This window comes from Lepidochelys kempii, chromosome 6 (genome assembly GCF_965140285.1).
Source record: "Lepidochelys kempii isolate rLepKem1 chromosome 6, rLepKem1.hap1, whole genome shotgun sequence".
Taxonomy (NCBI): domain Eukaryota; kingdom Metazoa; phylum Chordata; order Testudines; family Cheloniidae; genus Lepidochelys; species Lepidochelys kempii.
In genome coordinates this window covers 79,944,294-79,966,322 of record NC_136385.1, presented here as the reverse complement: position 1 = coordinate 79,966,322, position 22,029 = coordinate 79,944,294, and positions in this window count along the sequence as shown.

The window sequence follows — 22,029 nt, the reverse complement described above, 5'->3', positions numbered from 1 at the left end:
TAACTGCCTCATAAGGGCCCAGTGGTGTCTGTCTGGAGATGAAACTGAAGATATATGAAAGAAAGCATAGGAGCCAGTCCACATCCACAGAGGAAGTGCCAATGTGTGAAGATAATATATACATACATAATCATCTAGAGTGCCAGTGATTGGTAATCCTGTATAGCAAGACCAAACAGCAGAGGGAAAAGAACAGGAGTACTTGTGGCATCTTAGAGACTAACAAATTTATTTGAGCATAAGCTTTCATGAGCTACAGCTCACTTCATCGGATGCAGTGGGAAAGTCAGTCCATGGTCCAGATTGTCAAAGAAAGAAAGAGAAATCCTTGTGCAAAGGCAAATATGGGTATTTAGATAAAGAACAGCTCTTCTCCAAACATTCATGTGGACAAAACCCCATTTGCATGAATGGGCTCTAATAGTAAATGAAAAAAGAGCACTACATGATCAAATTGATCAGCCATTTGGAATTCAAATGAATGGTCAACATACTGTTTGCTGTCTTAACCAGCTTTACTTAATCCAATATGTCCAACTGTATGCACCTTGGAAGGAGAAAAATGTCTAATTAATAAATGCTATAGACCTCTAAAAGTTATCTGAAATAGAATTTAAAATCAATAATGGTAAGGTCCAATAACTTGGGGCCTACTGTGGCAGGTGCTGTGTCCTATTATAAAGCAGGGAATGTCCCTTTTCCAATGCTATACAAGCTCCATTTTCACTTGCAAGACCATTGGACCTTAGCCCTGAGAATGAATATTGTCCACCTGGCATGTAAGGCCAGGCTAATTTAGGGAAAGTAATTCCATACTTGTTGGAAAGACAGAATTGTTTTTTAAAAATAATGCCATGAAAACCTAACAAAGTGCAAGCTGTTTGAAGTTCACGTAGCTTGGTATATCAGAGTGTGTCTCGTATTCATAGACCACCTAGCGCTCTGAAGCCCAGACCCCAGTTGTGGCTTTTAGGCACTACCAAAATATTAATAAAAATAATATATGGTGCAGTTCGCAGAGTGTAGGGGCAACAGTGAAAGGTGTATGATAAAAGCACATTTTTACATTCCCACAATTGACCACATACATATCAGAAATATCCAAATATAGACTTACTTGATAACTTATCTGTTTCACCAAGTAATTAATCAAATTAATCATGATAGCTAGACAGCCATGTTGGGGAGGAAAAGTTACAAGCAGGGGAAAATTCCACAGTTTCTACAGTCTTTGTCTTAGGTTTTATACCAATCCACTGAATCCATCAGCCTGCTGTGCAGCCAGGATCTGCAGGCTGCCCAGAATGCTAGGGATATATGTTATGCTGGCTGTGGCATTCCTGTTAGTAAATCATCCTACATTTCATTCACAAGCAGCTAGGATTAACAAAGCTTTATCCCCTGGCTTACAAAAACAGTTTCTTAATGAAGCAACAATATTGGTTTCCAACAGGATCAGATGTGCCCTGTGTAATATTTTGTTAATTGTATACAAAAAGTATAAAAGCAACATACTTCCTTAGGAACAATTATATGTTTCTATAGAAGAAAGAAAAATTCAGAACAAACTCTACTCTGTTTCTGGTGGTAGCTCAAGCAACCCCTACAAAAATAACAGTATGTTAAAGCCTGCATACGTTTGGAGATCATGCTTCTACAATACGAATGTTAAAATAAATAATAAGAATATAGATTGGATGGATTTTGGATTAGGTTTGGAGAGTGAGATTGTATGTTTACTCAGTTTAGATGACAAACTGAGGTTAATCTGTTTCTAAGAAGCTATAGGCCAGATTCCCTCTCAGAGAAATCCAGCCGCTTTGCACTGTACTGGTACTGCAAAGGGTCCAGAAAGCAGCCAGAGTTCTCCAGCTGGGGATTCCTCCTGAAAAAGGATGACCACAGTGGGAGATAGCTAGCATATGTGGCTCCTACACCACACCCCCTGCAGCTCCCAATGTAGTGACGTGCCAGGGTGGGCTAGGAAAGATGGCATGGATGGAGGCAGTGACTTCTGGGCATTTCCAGCAGGCAGCTGACTTCTTGGGGGCCATACATTAGAGCATCTCCCAAACTGCTATAATCTATGCTGGGGAAAGCCCCAGAATTCAGGTGCTGTAACCCGCTACTTGTACAAGTCATCCTGCCCCGCTACTCTGTCCAACGTCAACTGGACACACCAGTGAGCCTAGGCCAATAAATCTTGAAATAATATTTATTTAAAAAAAATACTGTCCCACAGACTATTTTTATTTAATTTATTTGCAGCAGCAATGTGATGTTAGAGCAAATAAATGAATGCTTCACTAAGATTCAAAGAAGCCATGGTGACTTCTTATATTTCACTTTTACATGAGATCATGATTTTCATTGCTACTGTTAAGCTTCAGAGACCCCCAGAGATATGCATTAACTATATGCAGCGAGAAACCCTTTTTAAACATTTGCAAGTTATTAACTAGAGTGTGGAAAAGAGAAAACCTTATCAAACATAACCGTTTGTTGCCCTCATTATGCTTTGTAATTGGACTTCATAGCTGAGGTAGCTGATGAGATTTTTTTCAGTATTACTTTTATGAAACAGTAGAACTTTCTTTGAAAGATTGTTATTACAAGCACTTCTTTTCTGATAGCCTTTGTGGATTATACCAAATACTAAGTAGTTAGCTGCTAAACTGAAAACGCCCATCTAAGACCTCTCCTCGCCATCTGCTCTGCTGTTTTTTCATTTGGTGTCATGTGCGTATTAATGAAATGATTGCATCAGATTATATCTTTTATTCATAAAATCATCTGGGTCATCTGCTTCCACCTACATTTTTTCTTTCATGAAATGAACATTTGGGTGTAGATTCTCCCCTCATTGTATGCGCTTATTCCTAACAGCAATCAGCATTACATTGAATATTAAGAAAAAAGCTCTTTTGTGTCTTCATTCAGTCTAAGTCCCTTCAAAAGCCAAGAGGCTTATCTTCAAAATCACACTGGGTGCACCTCTTCTCCCACCCCTATAATTTTAAAGTGACAGACTTCCCAAAAGGAGAACTGTAAGGACTGATGACCTCTATCCAGAGTACAGGCACAATGAACAATCCAGAATTATTATCAGAAATTATGTGGCAAATAATTTTCAATTACAAATACATTTATAGTACTTAGCTCCCGTTACTGTAATATTTGAGTACTTCATCTAATGAGAGTGAACTGTGATCTGTTTGTAGACAATTTGCAGTTAGAGATCGGCACAATTCATCAAATAAAAGAGTGACAAATCATTTCCCCAGCTCTTGAAGCAAGCTAAACTTTCTCACCTTAAATTTTGAAATTGGTCAGAAGTCCATGGGTTAGATCTTTAGCTGGAGGAAATTGGTACAGAACCATTGACTGCAATGGATTTGTGTCTGTTTTTATTATCTGGACCCACAGGAGGAAATTTTATTTGTCTTATGAGCAAATCTAACTTGAGTTCTAATTAAGGCCCACACTAAGATTCCTTATTCATTAAAGTAAGAAAACCTTTCAGAAATGCCTTGGACATGGAATAATATAAAGGACTATATACAATTAAATATGTTAAATAAGAACTACACCTTATGTTCTAAAGATGCAAAGTAATGTGCACCTGCTATGGTAATGACAAATTCAACATAAATTGAAAGCAAGTTTTCATTGAGGAAAAATTGACTCACTCCATAGAGACTGTTGTCTTAAAGAAACACACACAGAAAGAAATGCAGCACTGACTAGATGCATTATGGGTGAGGAAGTCTCCTTCCTCTGATGCTTGAGGCTTGTCCCGGCCCAGAGCCAGGATACCAGACTTGAGACTTGATTGGGTCATTGGTCTGACCCAATATGGCAAATCATATATTCCTACTTTCTTTTTTCTTGTGAATCAAAGGAGTTATAATTAGTAATCAAAATGGACTGGACTTTTTTTAAAAAAATCCAGGGGGTGAAAGCCGGGCTCCACAGAAGTCATTGGCATAATTCTCATTGACTTCAGGATTTCAAATCTCTCTGAGAATCTAATCTACAGCTGTACTTTTTAAAATCTCCAATGGCAAAATACTAGGCAGATAAAATTAATGAATGCTACAGAACACCCAGGATAGGAGCAGATAAGGCCAAATGATGAGAACACACAGCCCTGTGTTCTTAAGCTCTGTGTAGCTTTTGAGTTCTTTCCTGGGCTTCTTGCACCAGTAGGAAAAAAGTACAATTGTTTGTGAGAAGCCATTCTGCAATATTTCAATATAATTTATTTACATGAAACATTTCTTTTGGACCTAGTGCTTTGCTTTGCCTTGTCTTCTTTCATCTCCATTCAAATGCTAAATCCCTATATGCTTCCAGATGCTTTTGATTCAGTACTGTGATATATGGCAGAATTAATTTCCTTTGTTTTGATTGTTACACTACCATATGTCTTTAGTATTCCTGGTGCCCCCCTTTTTTCTCCCCCCTCATCTCACCAGTCTCAGTAGAGAATTCACATTTCATTAAAGCAGTCCATTGAAGCTGTCCATTGAAATAACTAGGGTAGTGCAGTGATTGATTTGAAAATAAACTACTTTTGTGAACGGGAGTGAAAAGCAGGAGCTCAGTAAGGAATCCTGTTTTTACTTTTAAAATCTTTCTGTTGTTCAGGAATTCTGCAGCTTGAAAGTGTAGGGGAGAAAAGTAATTTATTTCACAAACGTAATTCTAGTGAGTGTTTGTTTACATTATGGAATCATCCTACAAAATGTAATAGCTATGGTTTTTTGAAACATGCTGTAGTATTTAATATAGAATTCCATCCCTACTATAGAATTCTATTGGAAGGCTGGAAAAAAGTATATATAAAGGATATTGTTACATTCTATAGGATATATAGAACCCTAATGGTTTAACTGCTATTAAATTCCATAGGAATTTATGGGGTGGGACTCTAGTTAGGATAGAAGGGCAAAAGAAATGCTATAATTTTTATTTTTCTCCATTTAGTTACCAAGGCCCCAGTCATCCCTCCCCAGGCCTGCATGCAATGGGAACGCTCCATACAGAACCCTTGAACTCACACTCACAAACACACACACACACACACACAAGAGGAAAGGGGTGAAGGGCCTCTATGGAAGGCTCTCAGTGGATCTGTGGATCCTTGCAGGGGGAAGAGGCAGGAAGAGAGCAAGCCAGGGGAGGAGTAGCTGGGATGTGGACAGGGCAGGGGTATTGTGCAGATGCATTATCCCCTAGCCTAGGGCTATGTGTGAATTTTCCATGAACCCCAGCCTGTCCAGTGAGGACTGCCCATTAGGTGGGTTCTGAACCCAGCCCGTGGCTAGAGAATCCCTGGTAGGGAGACACCATTGGAACTATGCCACCAAAGACTGGGGAGGGTGATAGAGATACAGAGCAGTGAAGATAGCCACAGCCAGAGCTGTTCCCCTGGAGGTTGGAGGGGAAAAGCCTTCCCTGGCACTCTCAGTGAAACAATTTAAGGAAACTTAGTAAGGAAAACAGCACAGATTTCTTCCTTTTTAGCCCCTCCCTTGGGTCTTCCCACAGCATGGGGAGATCAGGACCTACCTGTCATTAAAAGGTAAAAAATTCATAAACTATTCAGTTTAAAAACTGCCAGTCAGTTTAAAATACGCGTGGACCCAACGTCAGACAGTGGCTCACATTGTAAATGGGATATTTTAAAGGTACAGGGATAAATTCTGCACCCTGTTACACAGGTGTAAATATTAAGGAAGTTATACCAAATGTAGGGCCTGTTCCAAAGTTCACTGAAATCAATAGGAGTCTTTTCATTGACTTCAGTAGGCTATTGATAAGGCACCTACATGAAAGATGAATTTGGCCCATTTTCCTGATATACTTCCCAGTTTAAGGAATTTTTTCCCTCATTCTTAAAGTGAGTTTAAGGCTTATGAAAGATGCCAGAGTGACATCCGTGAAGAATGAAGTCTCCTTTAGATCCACAGAAAAGGCACAGCATAGGTAGAAGCAATACAATCTTCCATACACATGCCTTATCCCTGACACCTGGCGGGACCACATCTAGGGCCTTAGAAGGTAGCATAGCGTGTTCCATTGCTTTCTTCTCATCCTTTCTGTTCAGACCATTAACAAGGCAGGCTGTTTGTGCTGAGTGTGATGGTGATTTTTGTGGTGTTGGACACACACTAGGATTTTTGTGATATGAATGAAACTGAACAGAGACAGCTCATTTAATTCATTCTGGCCATTGATGTTAACAACTTTCATTCCATATCAACTTCTTACATTCAAACAGGTGACCTAGGCCAGATCTAAAGCCCATTGAACTCAATGGGTTGAGAGTCAGGCCCCAGGAGCTGAAAGCTTTCACATCCCAATGCTCATCCCTTAGATCATCTTGAATTTTTAATAGAGAGTTCCCAGGATGGCAGTGGGGAGGCACAACGTTTTATTCCACTAGTAACTACACTGCTCTAAAAGCCAAAATGTCAGTTTTATTCGGATGTATTCAGGCCCTAAAGCAAAGTTAAGATATTTATGAGTGTATTGTTGAGACTTAAGAAATACTCTTAATAATTAACTAGTGGAAATCAGTTATGATATTCCACTCATTCTATCCAACAGGGACTGACGTGTCCATGTCTGGATTTTGTGATAATCTTTACTTTATGAAATACCCTGAAGCTAATCCACTTCTGCCAAAATCTAATAGAAGTCACAGATATTTCTTGAAAGAATATTTGAGATGGGGAGAAAGAGGAAAAAGAGTAAGATTTAAGAGTGCTACATGTCAGTTCATTGGAGCACTTATTTCCTAATGAAACATTGCAAAGCACACAGAAATGTTCAGGATATATTTCTGAGTGTTTTTCTTTAAGAAAAGCAACATTAAACATGATGTTGCCATGGTATCAGAAGTTACACTTAATTATTCTAGATAGAAGAGAAGCCCACGTAATTTCACGCATAGGTCACAATTGCTCAAGGGCTGCATTGATTTACATATGTCCTATGCAAATTTGTCCTCATCTTTTAGCTGTTTATTTTAAAATTTAGATTTAGAAAATCCTCTTTGTAGCTGGCTGAGAGTCCTTTCACACTTCTCTGTAACAAACTGGTGACTACCTTCCTGTGAGGAGTATAACTAAACTGTGGATGAGTCACAGAAAAAACACACTGTACCTGATAAATGGCTGTTCCATAACTTGCTTACATTCAAGCCATGTCCACCCTAGGAAATTTCACACAAAGCTTCTCCTCCAATCTAACCAGTGGAAGTCAGACTGTGAAGAAGGCAGCACTGGCTCTACCCGATTCAGTTCAAGGATAGTTCTGAGTAGATCAGGGACATTGTCAAGGGCAGAACTGCAGTGCACTGGTGACAGGGATTCCAGAGTTGTGTAACAGTCGCTGGTGGACCACTTTTGTTGATGCCTGCTTAGTCTCTTATCAGACCAAGGATCAGAGGCATGGAAATATGGCTTAGAACTACCTGCTCTCTCCTGCTTCCAGTTCTTATGCATAGTGCTGTGAGGGAAAATTAACAGGACATAAAACTCAGGTCAAGGCCCTGACTTTGGTCAAGCTTGCCTGCAGGCCATAAACTGAGATCCTGCTTGCTTATGTGTGTCAAGGGATAGGAGAAGTCACAGTGGAAAGTCCCCAAAATGGAACAATGGTTTTCTGTGCATAAGGGGCAGGAAGGGGCAGGATGGAAAAGTCCCCAGACAGAACAAATTTGCAATAGTCAAGCTTATGAAATATATAACTATAACAGTTGTGTTAGAAAGATCGCTGACTGCAAAAGAACAGACAGTGAATAACAGGAAGGGCCGAGTGGGGGAGACACTTGTTTTTGTTTTTGAACAGTGTTAATTTTGCAATGTATTCCAAATAAGGTAATTAATACGGAAGTATGTGTTATTTGTCTGTGGTTTTAAGTTTTAAAAAGCTGTGTGTGCTTTGCATCGGGGGGCAGCTATTTAGAGCTGTTACCCTGCTGCGCTTATAATCAATAAAGGAGCCTCAGGCTTGTTCTGATCCAAACACAACGCATGGTTAATTTTTCCACGTCAGTGAAGTTTAACTGGTCCCAAGGATCTGGCCCTTAAAATCCTGAAGAACAGTGAAGCCAATGAGCTTCCAAGATACAATAAGAGCAGTGCAATATGTCAGCACTGAGAAAGGCAGTACTTAGAACACAGATAGTATGAGCATGAAAGAGTCATTTATGGATTGTGATCAGACTTTATGATTTCATATTCATCATTCACTAATGCTTTACTCTAGAAGCTACCTTAGAGTATAGATTCATTTTCTGTTTTTGGAGTCTCTTTAACGAGATAAAAAGACATGCAGAGAATTGTTTTCCTTTAGTGGAACTTTCCCACTTCCTACCTCCACAGCCCCTTCATCAGGGTTGACTCATGTAGTAAAGGAAAGCATGTTGGAATTCCCTTTCCAGTACAACAGTGCAACCACTTGTCCTTTCATAGGGGGTCACTGCAGAGTAAAGAGCTGCACTTCCTCTCTACCTGATAGGCACCAAGTATGTTGTGTTCATGGTGTTCTTCCATTCCCTGCCAGTTTTAGTGTGTGCCTACATTAGATATTTTTCCTTAAAATTTTCCACCATTGCTAGCACCAGTGGAGTTGGACTGTAGTAATACCTGTGGAAAATTTTAGGGGGAAATGTCTAGTGTGTGTTAAGTGCTCATGTTAAGCACACGAGGAAGCCATTTGCAGTACACAAAAACAAGTTTTATTGGTCCTACAAAACCCAGGAACTATGTCACATGTTCTTCAGTGCCATCTACTGGCACCTTATCTATTTACATATATACAGAAATGGAGTACTCCTGTAACAATGTAGACAAGGCCTTAGAGATCAGGCCTGAGAATCAAACCCAGGTCCCTCATGGCAGGGTTCTTGTCTAACTACAGGGCACCAAGGCTTTTAAACTTGCAGTCTTAGTAGTTGTAACCAGGGCCCCGCGGAGCCACACTGAAGTTACTCAATTAGGGTAAACTGCAAAGAATGGGGCAGACAACCCCCAAAGCTGGTGGATATTCCAATACTTAGATTTACCAAGCCAGCACAAACCAGCTTCAATAATACCTTACTGGTTACCCAGAAGCCAACAACACAGTTCCTTTAAAGCAACCCAGCCTCAGGCCTCCACCCAGACACCCAAGTCAAATATGATAAGGATAACTGAAAATCTTATTCATCATATAAGAAAGTTTTACCAATCCCAAAGGATCGGACACATTACCTCCCAGGTTAAGGAATATTTCAGATTTTGCCCAAATACACGCTTACAGCCAATTCTTATTAACTAAACTCAAATTTATTTTAAAAGAAAAGAGAGAGAGGTTAAAAGATCAGTATACATACAGACATGAATACAGTTATGAGATCAGATCCATGAAAGCTTATGCTCAAATAAATTTGTTAGTCTCTAAGGTGCCACAAGTACTCCTCATTCTTTTTGCTGATACAGACTAACATGGCTGCTACTCTGAAATAGTAGAGATGGTGAGCTTTGTAGTTGCAAAGAGTTATTTCAGAATTAATCCATAGGTTATAGTCCAATGTTCATATTCAGGGAGATCCAGATGGGACTGGAGATCTCAGTTTTACGACTCAAGCTTCCCCTGCATGAAGCATCAAGCAGATCTGAGATGAAAGGATCAGGTCCCAAGAGTCTTTTATACAGTTTGCTAGCAGCCTCTTGACCATACAGTCTTGGGTGAACAGTAGGCTTTTGACGTAACTTTCTGTTTCCAAAACATTACCGGAACTACATGGATTAATATAAGGTAATTTATCCATTAAGCGGTTTATCACAAACTTTAAAGAGACGCATAGACAATGACACTATTTCACCTAAGATTCATTTAATGTTAATATTCCCTTTTGATTTCCGAATTAATCATTATAGTAATAGACAGGTATGGTCTGTTTACATGGCTAACATCTAAGAAGATATAAGTAAACACATACAATTAGTATCACTTCTAATTTTCTAACACTACAGGTTTGCATTTCAAAGTTCTAGCCTATCTAACATGGAATGGCTCTAATTACCATTTACATACTTTTCTAACATGTCTCTAAAGGTTGAATTTGGGTCATTTATTCTGCAGGATGCTTAACCCTTTCTGGCCATGTACTATAGAATACAGTAGTGTAGAATACAGTAATATAGAATTGCATAGGTAACATAATAAAGATCCCTACATTACATTTTCAGATATGATTATTGATTGCAGGTGCCTCCATTTTTGGGTGCCCAACTTGAGATGTCTTGAATGGCCCAGTACTTTCTGAAAGCCAGACACTTTCAAGATGTCTAAAGTTGGACACCTAAAATTTGAAGAAGCTGAAATCACTAGTGGCTTTTGAAAGTTTAGGCCCTATCATCCCTTAATTCAGAGTATAAATTTGTCAGTACTGTAGCCTCTACATACAGAAAACTGCCATTGACTTCAGTTATATGCTGTGATGAAATGGGACTGTTCTTAATGTTTCCTCTGAATACTGTAGGGGTGCCTCAGTTTCCCCTATGCATTTCTTAAGTCTCTAGGTGGTGGGATAAGGGGGTGTAATTGTTGCAGAGGAAAGGGCCAGTGTACATAAATGGCTGACACTCTGTCTTCTGGCAACTGATGACCTGGGCCCTTCCCCCCTGCAAGGTGATAGCTAAAGCGTTGAAGAACAAAGGAATCTGGTGACCTCCAGGCCTAGGAAAGGGACAAAGCCCAGAGGAGGAGGGGCTGGAGGGTGAGTCAGTTTGAGGCTGGCTGGGGACATGGAGTGACGCGCAGACATGGTTGTCTGGCTCACTGCCCCCTGAATGGACCTGGCTGAGGGGTCCTGTTCTCTGTACCTACAAGCTCTGTTTTAGATCGTGTTCCTGTCTTCTAATAAACCTCTGTTTTACTGTCTGGCTAAGAGTCACGTATGACTGCGAAGTTGGGGTGCAGGACCCTCTGGCTTCCCCAGGACCCCGGCTGGGCGGACTCACTGTGGGAAGCGCACGGAGGGGCAGAGGATGCTGAATGCTCTGAGGTCAGACCCAGGAAGCTGTGTGAGCTTTTTGCCCTGAAGACAGGCTGCTCACAGAGAGGAGACTTCACCAGAGTCCTAACTGGCTTTGTAGGGAGCAGTTCCAGAGCATCGCCCGGGGACTCCGTGACATATGCATATAAGGGCTTTAGGATCTTCCCCCATGTAAAGGTATACCAATAAGATAAAAATGAATGATTCAGTCCATTAGATTTGTTTTGTTATTACATTTAAATCAAGTAAAGCATATTGAGCCAGCACTTGTGTCAGAGATGAGTTGAGGATTATGGGAAACTAATCCAGGGAGAGAGAATTGTTGGGAAGTAGGTTTCTACAGGGCTTTAATAAACATTTGTGAAGGATATTTAGTTTAATTATACCAACCAGTTATCAGAGTCCAGTGCCATGCTACCTGAACTGTCAGTGCAAAATGACCTACAGGCATGAAGGCAAGACATATGGCAAAGTGAAAGTGTGAAATCAAATGTGACTGTCACATAGACAAACAAGGCATGAGAGAAAACATGAGTTCTACGATAGATCAATTAATTCAAACACCACCAACTAGACAGGTAGCTGAGTCATCCAGGCTATGCAGATGGAGTTCACTTTTACTGGAAAATGTATTTAGCACAGCATGTTCCACTATGCAAGACAATGCAGCAGGCAATCTTACAGAAGATTTGAGGCCATCCCTCCTGGATTAGGAAGACAGCCTCTTGAAAGGGGCTGGTGGTGGATTTGTCTCTCTGGTAAACAGGTTCTTCCCCTTGTCATGCTTACCCTTTCCCCAGCCACTGTGGTAGGGGGACTAGGTAGAAAATATCTGAGACAACCCTCCTGCATGAGAGGGCGTGACCAGGTGCCTGGATGGATCACACAGAGAATGCCATACTCAGGGCAGACAGCAAGAAATAGGGCAGGCAATCCCCCAAACTAGTGGTTTATTCTATAATTGGATTCACCAAGCAAGTAACAAAACAGCTTTGGTAACACCATACTGGTTAACAAAAAGCCAAACACAATCCCCTTTAAGTATTCCAGCCCTTGACTCCCATCTAGACAGCCACTTCTAATATGGTGGGGGATTATTGAAAACCTGATTCACCATATGTGATAATGCAGTTTCCACAGTATGCATCCGATGAAGTGAGCTGTAGCTCACGAAAACTTATGCTCAAATAAATTGGTTAGTCTCTAAGGTGCCACAAGTACTCCTGTTCTTTTTGCGAATACAGACTAACACGGCTGTTACTCTGAAACCATATGTGAGGTTCACCATTCCTAAAGGACCGAACACTTATCCCCAGGTCAATGAGAATCTCAGATCTTATCCAATAATCAGGCTGGTGCCAATCCTTTAGTAACTAAAACTAAAGGTTTAATAATTAAAGGAAAAAGAAAGAGTTGCAAATGGTTAGAAGATCAATATACATACAAATATATGTAAAGTCCTTCAGTCAGTTTCATAGCAGAGATGGTGAGACTGCTGATTTGTAAAAGTCTTTCTGGAATCAATTTAAAAGGTTATAGTCCAATCGGCAGTCCAGGTGTAGGGATTGTTCAAGTTCTTCCATGAGAATTTCACGGTGATCCAGGGTAAACCTGGAGACCTCAGTTTTATGGCATGCATCTTCCCTGTTAAAGCCTGGGGCTTTACTTTATAGCTCTTTAGCAAGCTAGCAAGCCTCTTCTCATAGCAAGACCTTTCTGTGAGAAACAATAGGCTGTGAAAACTGTCTGTGGACCATTGCTTTGAAGCTAATCTATTTCCTATGCATACACAGGTAAACAAGTTGCATTCATTCATTCACATAAGGCAATTAGCCAGTACTTTATCATAGCATAGATAGTTAAGCTGAAGACAATGCAGTTATTATTAGTGCCCTGCAGTATCATACATCTTTGATCTTAAGGGTTAACTGAATCATCCACATGTATAATATAAAAAGAACAGGAGTACTTGTGGCATCTTAGAGACTAACAAATTTATTAGAGCATAAGCTTTTGTGGGCTACAGCTCACTTCATCGGATGCATAGAATGGAACATATAGTAAGATATATATAAGTTGGAAGTTACCATACAAACTGTGAGAGAGGCTAATTAGTTGAGATGAGCTATTATCAGCAGGTAATAATAGCTCATCTTAACTAATTAGACTCTCACAGTTTGTATGGTAACTTCCAACTTATCTGTATGTATACATATATATATATATATATATATATATATATATATATATCTTACTATATGTATTTTTTACTAACTTACTTACTAAAAGTATTTTTTCATGTTTTGTGTGTATATAAGATCTTCTAAACTTTCCACGGCATGCATCTGATGAAGTGAGCTGTAGCTCACGAAAGCTTATGCTCAAATAAATTGGTTAGTCTCTAAGGTGCCTCAAGTACTCCTTTTCTTTTTGCGAATACAGACTAACACGGCTGTTACTCTGAAACCTGTCATCTAAAAGCTAATCTGGTTACATTGTTAAACTTCTAACAAGATATAGGTAAACACAGACAGATGCACTTAGCATCTACCCTTGATTTCCATTACCTCAAATTAATGGGTTAATGATTGCTGGTCTAGTACAGGTTTCAGAGTAACAGCCGTGTTAGTCTGTATTCGCAAAAAGCAAAGGAGGACTTGTGGCACCTTAGAGACTAACCAATTTATTTGAGCATGAGCTTTCGTGAGCTACAGCTCACTTCATCGGATGCATACTGTGGAAACTGCAGAAGACATTATATACGCAGAGACCATGAAACAATACCTCCTCCCATCCCACTCTCCTGCTGGTAATAGCTTATCTAAAGTGATCACTCTCCTTACAATGTGTATGATAATCAAGGTGGGCCATTTCCAGCACAAATCCAGGTTTTCTCACCCTCTGCCCCCCCTCCTCCCCCACAAACTCACTCTCCTGCTGGTAATAGCCCATCCAAAGTGACCACTCTCTTTACAATGTGTATGATAATCAAGGTGGGCCATTTCCAGCACAAATCCAGGTTTTCTCACCCCCCCCCCCTTTTTTTTTTTCCTGCAGGAGAGTGAGTTTGTGTGTGTGGTTTTTGGAAAAAAAAAGGGGGGGTGAGAAAACCTGGACTTGTGCTGGAAATGGCCCACCTTGATTATCATACACATTGTAAAGAGAGTGGTCACTTTGGATGGGCTATTACCAGCAAGAGAGTGAGTTTGTGTGGGGGGTGCAGAGGGTGAGAAAACCTGGATTTGTGCTGGAAATGGCCCAACTTGATTATCATACACATTGTAAGGAGAGTGATCACTTTAGATAAGCTATTACCAGCAGGAGAGTGGGATGGGAGGAGGTATTGTTTCATGGTCTCTGTGTATATAATGTCTTCTGCAGTTTCCACAGTATGCATCCGATGAAATGAGCTGTAGCTCACGAAAGCTTATGCTCAAATAAATTGGTTAGTCTCTAAGGTGCCACCAGTACTCCTTGGTCTAGTACAATGGTTCTCAACCTTTCCAGACTACTGTACCCCTTTCAGGAGTCTGATTTGTCTTGCGTACCCCAAGTTTCACCTCACTTAAATTACTTACTTAGAAAATCAGACATAAAAATACAGAAGTGTCAAAGCATGCTATTACTGAAAAATTGCTTACTTTCTCATTTTACTATATAATTATAAAATAAATCAATTGGAATATAAACATTGTACTTACATTTCAGTGTGATACTTGAGCCTGTTTTTCACTTGTGAGCCTTGGCTGAAGCCCGAGCCCCAGGCGGCGGGGTTGAAGCATGTAACTTAGCTTCGCAAGACCCCCCTGTGGTATGGGGACTTGGGCAATTGCCCTGCTTGCCACCCCCTAATGCCAGCCCTGCTCTTGTGACCCCTCTAAACTCATCCTGAGACACACACACCCCAGGGGGTTGCACCGTCAGGGTGAGAAACACCGAGTTGAGTACCTCCAGGGATACCTATACCCCTCATTGAGAACTACTGGTCTAGTACATCTCTTTGAAATTCACATAAAAGTAGATTGCCTTGATTACATTTCAATGTCTCTTGCTAAATTGTTATGGGTGATACTCAGGTTGGCTGGTCTGTCAGTGTCACAGAGGGAAAGATTTATGAGTAGCAGAATAGCTTTCTTCTACATTCGGGGCAACCTTGGAAGGAGGGGGAAATGCGGTGAGGTAGTTCCATGCCTGAGGGGAGGGAGACATGAGATTTTGGGGTGGGAGGTAGATGGAAAGCTCCCATTTTTTTGGTCTCTGTGGGAAAAGTGGCAAGTTGAGACACACTTTGGATGCACTATTCTGGAGAGGCAGGAAAAGTTAAGTCATTCTGGGGACTGTAAAGCTCTCAGGATTTGGAGAAAGGAAGAGCAACCTTATGTTGGTTGCCTGGGGCTGGATTACTATGCTGCAAAGATGGTCTTTGCAACTGGCTCCCGAGATTTCTATTCAGGTGCCCAGCTACAGTGGTTGTGAAAAGTTGTATTTCAAAAATGTATGTGATGGTATACATAAAATCTGTATCATATTCCACAGATAGAAAATACGAAGTTAAAGTGGTACATTTCCTAACTTCTGTCTGCTCTCTCATGCACCCCTAGCATTACATCAATAGGCTTTTAAAACATAAATGTAGTTTTCTCATTTAATATCAATATTACACACATTTTGAAAGGTAATTTTAGATAAAGGACATAGAAATAAAATGGCAAGTTCAAGAGTCCACAATTCTACTTAAGATAATGCATAATACAGCCACCATTTTTCGGAGGGAAACAAACAGGCCAAATGTCATGCACACTGACATTCATGTTAACAATCACAAATAAGGCCGTAACCTGTAGGATTAACCTGCTTGCTTGTATATATACACACACACACACACAAACACACACACATACATATATATCTTTTCTTACAGTTTAAGTATTTGGTTTATGGTAATAGGTTTATAGATTTATATTAAAGTAAGTTTGGCTGTACTGCAAGAGACCTACAGGCCAAAATCTGTATGTTAAGCTAAGGCAAAGTTATCATATCTATATTAAGACCGTTTACCCAGAAAAGTAAAGTTGACCTATATCTTGTTACCTAGATAAGTATCCACGCATATGTCTAGGACCTTTTATCTAGACCAATAGACAATGGAAGAATGGCGTAGGGGGGTTTTCAATTTGTACCCACAGACCTAACAGGTACACCACAAGGAAACTTATGTGCATATGTACATGTCATACGCACAAGCATACTAGCCTATGGGGTAAGCATACCCTAACATTTTGTGGGTGAGGAATGAAATTTGGGCATAGGAGGAAGGATTTCCAGCACTTGTGCCCCATAAAAGAGTATTCCTTTTCTACTCTATCTATCTACTATGACTACTACTATTAGTAGGCTATACTTGTTCTTCTTAAATTTCAAGGGAATTAGGCTAAGCTTGGTTTCCCTAAGTTTTTATTCTTAGTTTGTTTATTAGGTTTTGACTTTAAGTTTAAATTAGTCAAGTAAACCCTAAGTTAGTTTTGATACTCTTAGTATTAGTTTCTTCTAAGCACGGCATCTCTCACTCAAGAATTGAGAAACCTGAACTGCAAGGCTGTGTCTCTTACCATCAGGTTATCAAGGAAGGGTGTGAGTATATTAACCAAAGCTTTGTTGCATATAATACTATATTATCATATGTATCTTTTGAATAGCAGTAATGCAATTGTAACTTTGTAGCTCTGAGTACTTTATCAGTTACTTATTATTACCGATTTTAAGAAAAAGTCTTTAAGGCTATATCTGTCTTAGTGTGAGCTTCCTGTCATACCCCCGAGGGTCCTTTATAAATTCTGTGGAGCCTGATTTGGGACAAGAACTTTTATCTTCTGATCAAACTGATTGGTAAGCCTAAAACCCATACTAATTAATATTAATAATTATTATTAGGATAATAGAATCATAGAATATTAGGGTTGGAAGGGACCTCAGGAGGTCATCTAGTCCAACCCCCTGCTCAAAGCAGGACCAATCCCCAACTAAATCATCCCAGCCAGGGCTTTGGCAAGCCTGACCTTAAAAATATCTAAGGAAGGAGATTCCACCACCTCCCTAGGTAACGCATTCCAGTGTTTCACCACCCTCCTAGTGAAAAAGTTTTTCCTAATATCCAACCTAAACCTCCCCCACTGGAACTTGAGACCATTACTCCTTGTTCTGTCATCTGCTACCACTGAGAACAGTCTAGAGCCATCCTCTTTGGAACCCCCTTTCAGGTAGTTGAAAGCAGCTATCAAATCCCCCCTCATTCTTCTCTTCCGCAGACTAAACAATCCCAGTTCCCTCAGCCTCTCCTCATAAGCCATGTGTTCCAGTCCCCTAATCATTTTTGTTGCCCTCCGCTGGATGTTTTCCAATTTTTCCACATCCTCCTTGTAGTGTGGGGCCCAAAACTGGACACAGTACTCCAGATGAGGCCTCAATGTCCAATAGAGGGGAACAATCACGTCCCTCGATCTGCTGGCAATGCCCCTACATATACATCCCAAAATGCCATTGGCCTTCTTGGCAACAAGGGCACACTGTTGACTCATATCCAGCTTCTCATCCACTGTAATCCCTAGGTCCTTTTCTGCAGAACTGTTGCTAAGCCATTCGGTCCCTAGTCTGTAGTGGTGCATGGGATTCTTCCATCCTAAGTGCAGGACTCTGCACTTGTCCTTGTTGAAACTCATCAGATTTCTTTTGGCCCAATTCTCTAATTTGTCTAGGGCCCTCTGTATCCTATCCCTACCCTCCAGCCTATCTACCTCTCCTCCCAGTTAATATTAATATTATTAATTAGATCAAATAAGAATTAAATTAATAAATTAAATTAATATTATGAGTACACCCTAAATCAGGCTACAAGGCCCAGATTTTTAGTTGCCCCTTTCAGGAGGGGCAGTTCAGGAGAGAGCAGGACAAAGGTGGTTTCACCCCACTTTTGTGCCTCCAGATTCTGGGATGATCCAAAGGCCAGCATAGCCCCTGGCAAATGGAAAGACAGCTGTGGTGCTGCTCATGGGTTCCTCCACAGTCCAAAAATAACCAGATCACAGAGCAGTCTAGTCACACATGTAATCTGCCCCTTGTTACACCCCCACTCTGAGGAGACGAAAGGAGTGGCTACCTACAGCACCCCAACATTGGTCAGGCAAACAGCAGATTTTCTACCTAGGAAATCTACCGGGGTTACAGGCTTTTCATGACACTGGGACACAGATTAGAACTGGAGACCAAATCTTTAGTCCATTAAACAGTTTTTCTCTGCTTTTATATAGAGGCTTATGGTCAGATTCTGATCTCTTTTTCACCTGTAAATCCAAATTAGTTCAACTGAAGCTAGTGTTACTGAGATCACAGTCTTCCCCTTAGCTCACATGTATAAAATCCCCACAACAGTTAATATAAGTGCCTTTCAGTGGAATACAACCCATGAGTACATTCTCTTGCCTCTTTTTCAGCCAACACATTTGATAGAAATATACAAGGAAGAGTTACAAAATCCAGGAAAAAACAATACAAATGTTTAAAGGCTTAAATTACCATAGTTCCATTGGCTCCAGGTCAAAAGCATGGTGCAGATTTACATCAGCTGAGGATCTCCTCCCTAGAACTTCTGAACAAGTGGTATTAACAGTAAAAAGCAACGTCTGGTTTACATTTAAGAGCAATATGTCGTATATGAAGTGAAGGCTTCCAAGGAAAATATTTACTGAAGCAAAATAAGTTGTGGTGAGTAATATTCCTTCTTCAAAAGAATTTAAAACAAGTCATGTTTTAAATAAAGCTACATATGTTTTGGGAAAACCTGACAAGTAGAAGTTTTTAGGAACATGGATGCAGCTAGATAATGTCCCTCTTTCCCATGTGCTTTCATCACTATGCTTTAGGTGTTATCACTGTTACATTAGAGAACCCTACTCTGGAAGAACACGAAAGATGGAGATTTGTCTGCTATTCCCCAGATGAAGTATTAAATCAAAGGAGTCTGAAAGATGACTGCCCTGGAAAGTAAGAGCTAAATTAAGTCTGCCCCTGCATGGCTGTGCAAAAGGGGAAGAAGGCTTATGGGAGTCCACTCTCCAGCACATTTGCGCAGGGAACAGGCAGAACGCATCTCCCAGTTCTTCTGAGAAAAGGCAACATTGAGCAGCCCCAGCTATTGTGTTTTCTGTCTGGGCCATGGCCCTGCTCTGTGCTCTGTTCATCTGCACTGACAAGCTCGTTTCAACTTTTTAAAGATGTAGCAAAGTCCACTCCGTACACTCTTTCTGCTTCCAGGCATTGGTGCTGCAGCAGCGTACCTCTTCCTCTGTCCTAGTGCCATTCAGCCTCAGGAGTAGAGCCCTGAAAATCTGCAGATATCGGTGGATCATTTTTGCGGATTGAGGCCCAGATGCCGATGCAAATTTTGTATCCGTGCAGGGCTCTACTCAGGATAGCCAGAATTGGGCCCTAAGAATATTAGACATAAAATAATTCTGAGCACTAATATAGTGCTTTGCAGCCATTAATTAGTTCATGTTCAGAAACCATCTGTGAGATAGATAGGTAAGTAATATGAGCCCTGCTTTACATATGGGGAAACTGAGGCAGAAGAGTGCCAAAGGAAAATTTTCAAAGCCGCAAATGAGCATTTGGTACCCAACTCCCATTAGAACACAGCACCATGTGAAAATGATAAAATAGTCACTTTCTTCTAACACTATCAGAATAAGAAAAAACTATTCTATAATATATACTTTTTATTAATGCTCTCCTTTGTGTATGCGACTAATACTATTCATTTCCGGGACAACAAGATTGGCTCTTGTGTCTTAGAAATGACAATATGATTGATTATGCCAGGTCTCTCCTGTAAGACGTTTACCAGGCCTCTAGGTCTTTTAAATAAATTCATTATGCTTCCCACAGCAGAGAATCCAGTTAAGAAAAGCTTGAGCATTCAAGGATTCATATGTTCTCAAAGCCACTAATTAAAATGTTACAAGGATTAACAAGTTTGAAATGAAATGACTTGTGTCCATTACCCTTTTAATAGGGCACAAGATGTATCTAGCCTCGATCTGAATGTTCTGATACAACTACAAATCCAAATAAAATATCTTCTGCCATTACCCCAAATCAGGCTTAATTCTCATCAATTCTCAGAAGCTTCAGGCTCAGTACTCGAATGGAAGGCATCTAGGGAAAACCCAAGTTCTGCAAGAAGAGATGGTTTAATTCAGCAAGTGCTATTATACTTGGTGAGTCAGAACTGAACAATTGCCCAACATAGTGCTAGGAGAGAGTGCGCTGCTGGAGGTGCCATCTTTCTGCTAAGAAATAAATGCAAGGTTCCAACTGTCTGTGCTCATGGCAAATCATATGGCATATTTTGCAAGAGCAGGGTTGCTAATCCTGGTTTCCTGGCTAAATCCCATTTTGCCTATCTGAATTCCATATTATTTCAACCACACGTGGGGCCCTGATCTCAGATGGGGCCTCTGTTGTGCTAGGCGCTCTACAGACAAGTAGAAAGACACAGTCACTGTGCAGAAGAGTTTATACTCTAACTAGACAAGACAAAGAGTTGGCAGAAGGAAGCATTAGTACCCCATTTTACAGATGGCAGTCTGAGGCCCCAGATCATACAGACAGTCTATGGTCAAACTGGGAGCAGAACCCCAACCTCCTAAGTCCCGTTCAAGTGCCTTAACCACAAAACCCGACCTTCCTTTCTAATTCCTGTTGCAGTTTCATTTGCACACAGCATTCTGCACTTTTGGACTAAGTTTCTGTGTAACCTTTCGCGGCACTAACAAATACTTGCTGGACTTTATTCTAAGGGTGATAGAACCTTAGCAATGGCCAAAGTGATTCCGATAGAGGTAGTTTGTACAATCAGCCAGCAAACTTTGTAATTCTCTTTCCGATCCATTTAGATAAAAGGTGCTTTATAACTGCAAGTTTGTTGACAAACACAATCTATTTCTAATTCCCAGTGCAACCATGGGTACAGTGAGCCCCATTAGCACCTTCACATTTTTTGCACTGCAGTAATTATCTATTCCACGGAATTTGTGGCATTCCCTATACTTAGGCTGGGGAATACCACAAATACCATGGTAAATTTAACTACTGTGAAAGATAAATGTCAAGCTTTTAATAGCACCTACTGCCTCTCTGTAGCCACACAGCCCTATTTGGAGTTTGTACATTGACCCTCTGTGTGTAGCTGTTTGTATAGGAAACTTACAAGAATAGTCTTATTTGGCACTCAAAGTTAAATTATTCTTGTTTCATTGTTTTACATTAGTATACGTGGACAGGCCCAGTGGAGGAACCTTTAGTATATCTTTTGACAAAGTGGAGAACCTCCAGGGTACTTTTCCTGATCATTTTACATCTTGTCTCTATACAAAAATAAGCTTTGAAAATAAGTCCCTATTTCTCTAAGATATTGGTACAATGAGCAGAATGTATGGACTCAGTTGCATGGAAAAGAAAGGGACAAATTTGTCCACACAATTATTGTCAGTGAGTGAGGTTATGTTAGATCGGAAGAGAAAAGAATGTAAACCTATCTCTGCATTCTTTGAAAATAATGAGTGTGACACAATATATTAAGAACTTGCTTTGTACATTACTTTAGGCACTTTTTACACATATAGAAATAAATTATTAAATCAGGCTTCATTGTGTGAGCATGATTCTGTGGCACTTAGACAACGGTTACAATAAAAGGATTGTATTTCACACTATCACCTACAATATTTCAGTTCTTCTTTTCTTTCCTCATAATCCCAAACTGCAGAGCAGAATTCAAGCCCTTAAGCAAAATACATAAAAAGCAGACATGTGCCGTCCTCTGAAGTAGGCTACTGAATCTTGATAGATTTTGAATAAGATTGGACATCTCTGTGATGTATCTGGCATGAACGATTTACTCTTCTCATTTCAGCTAC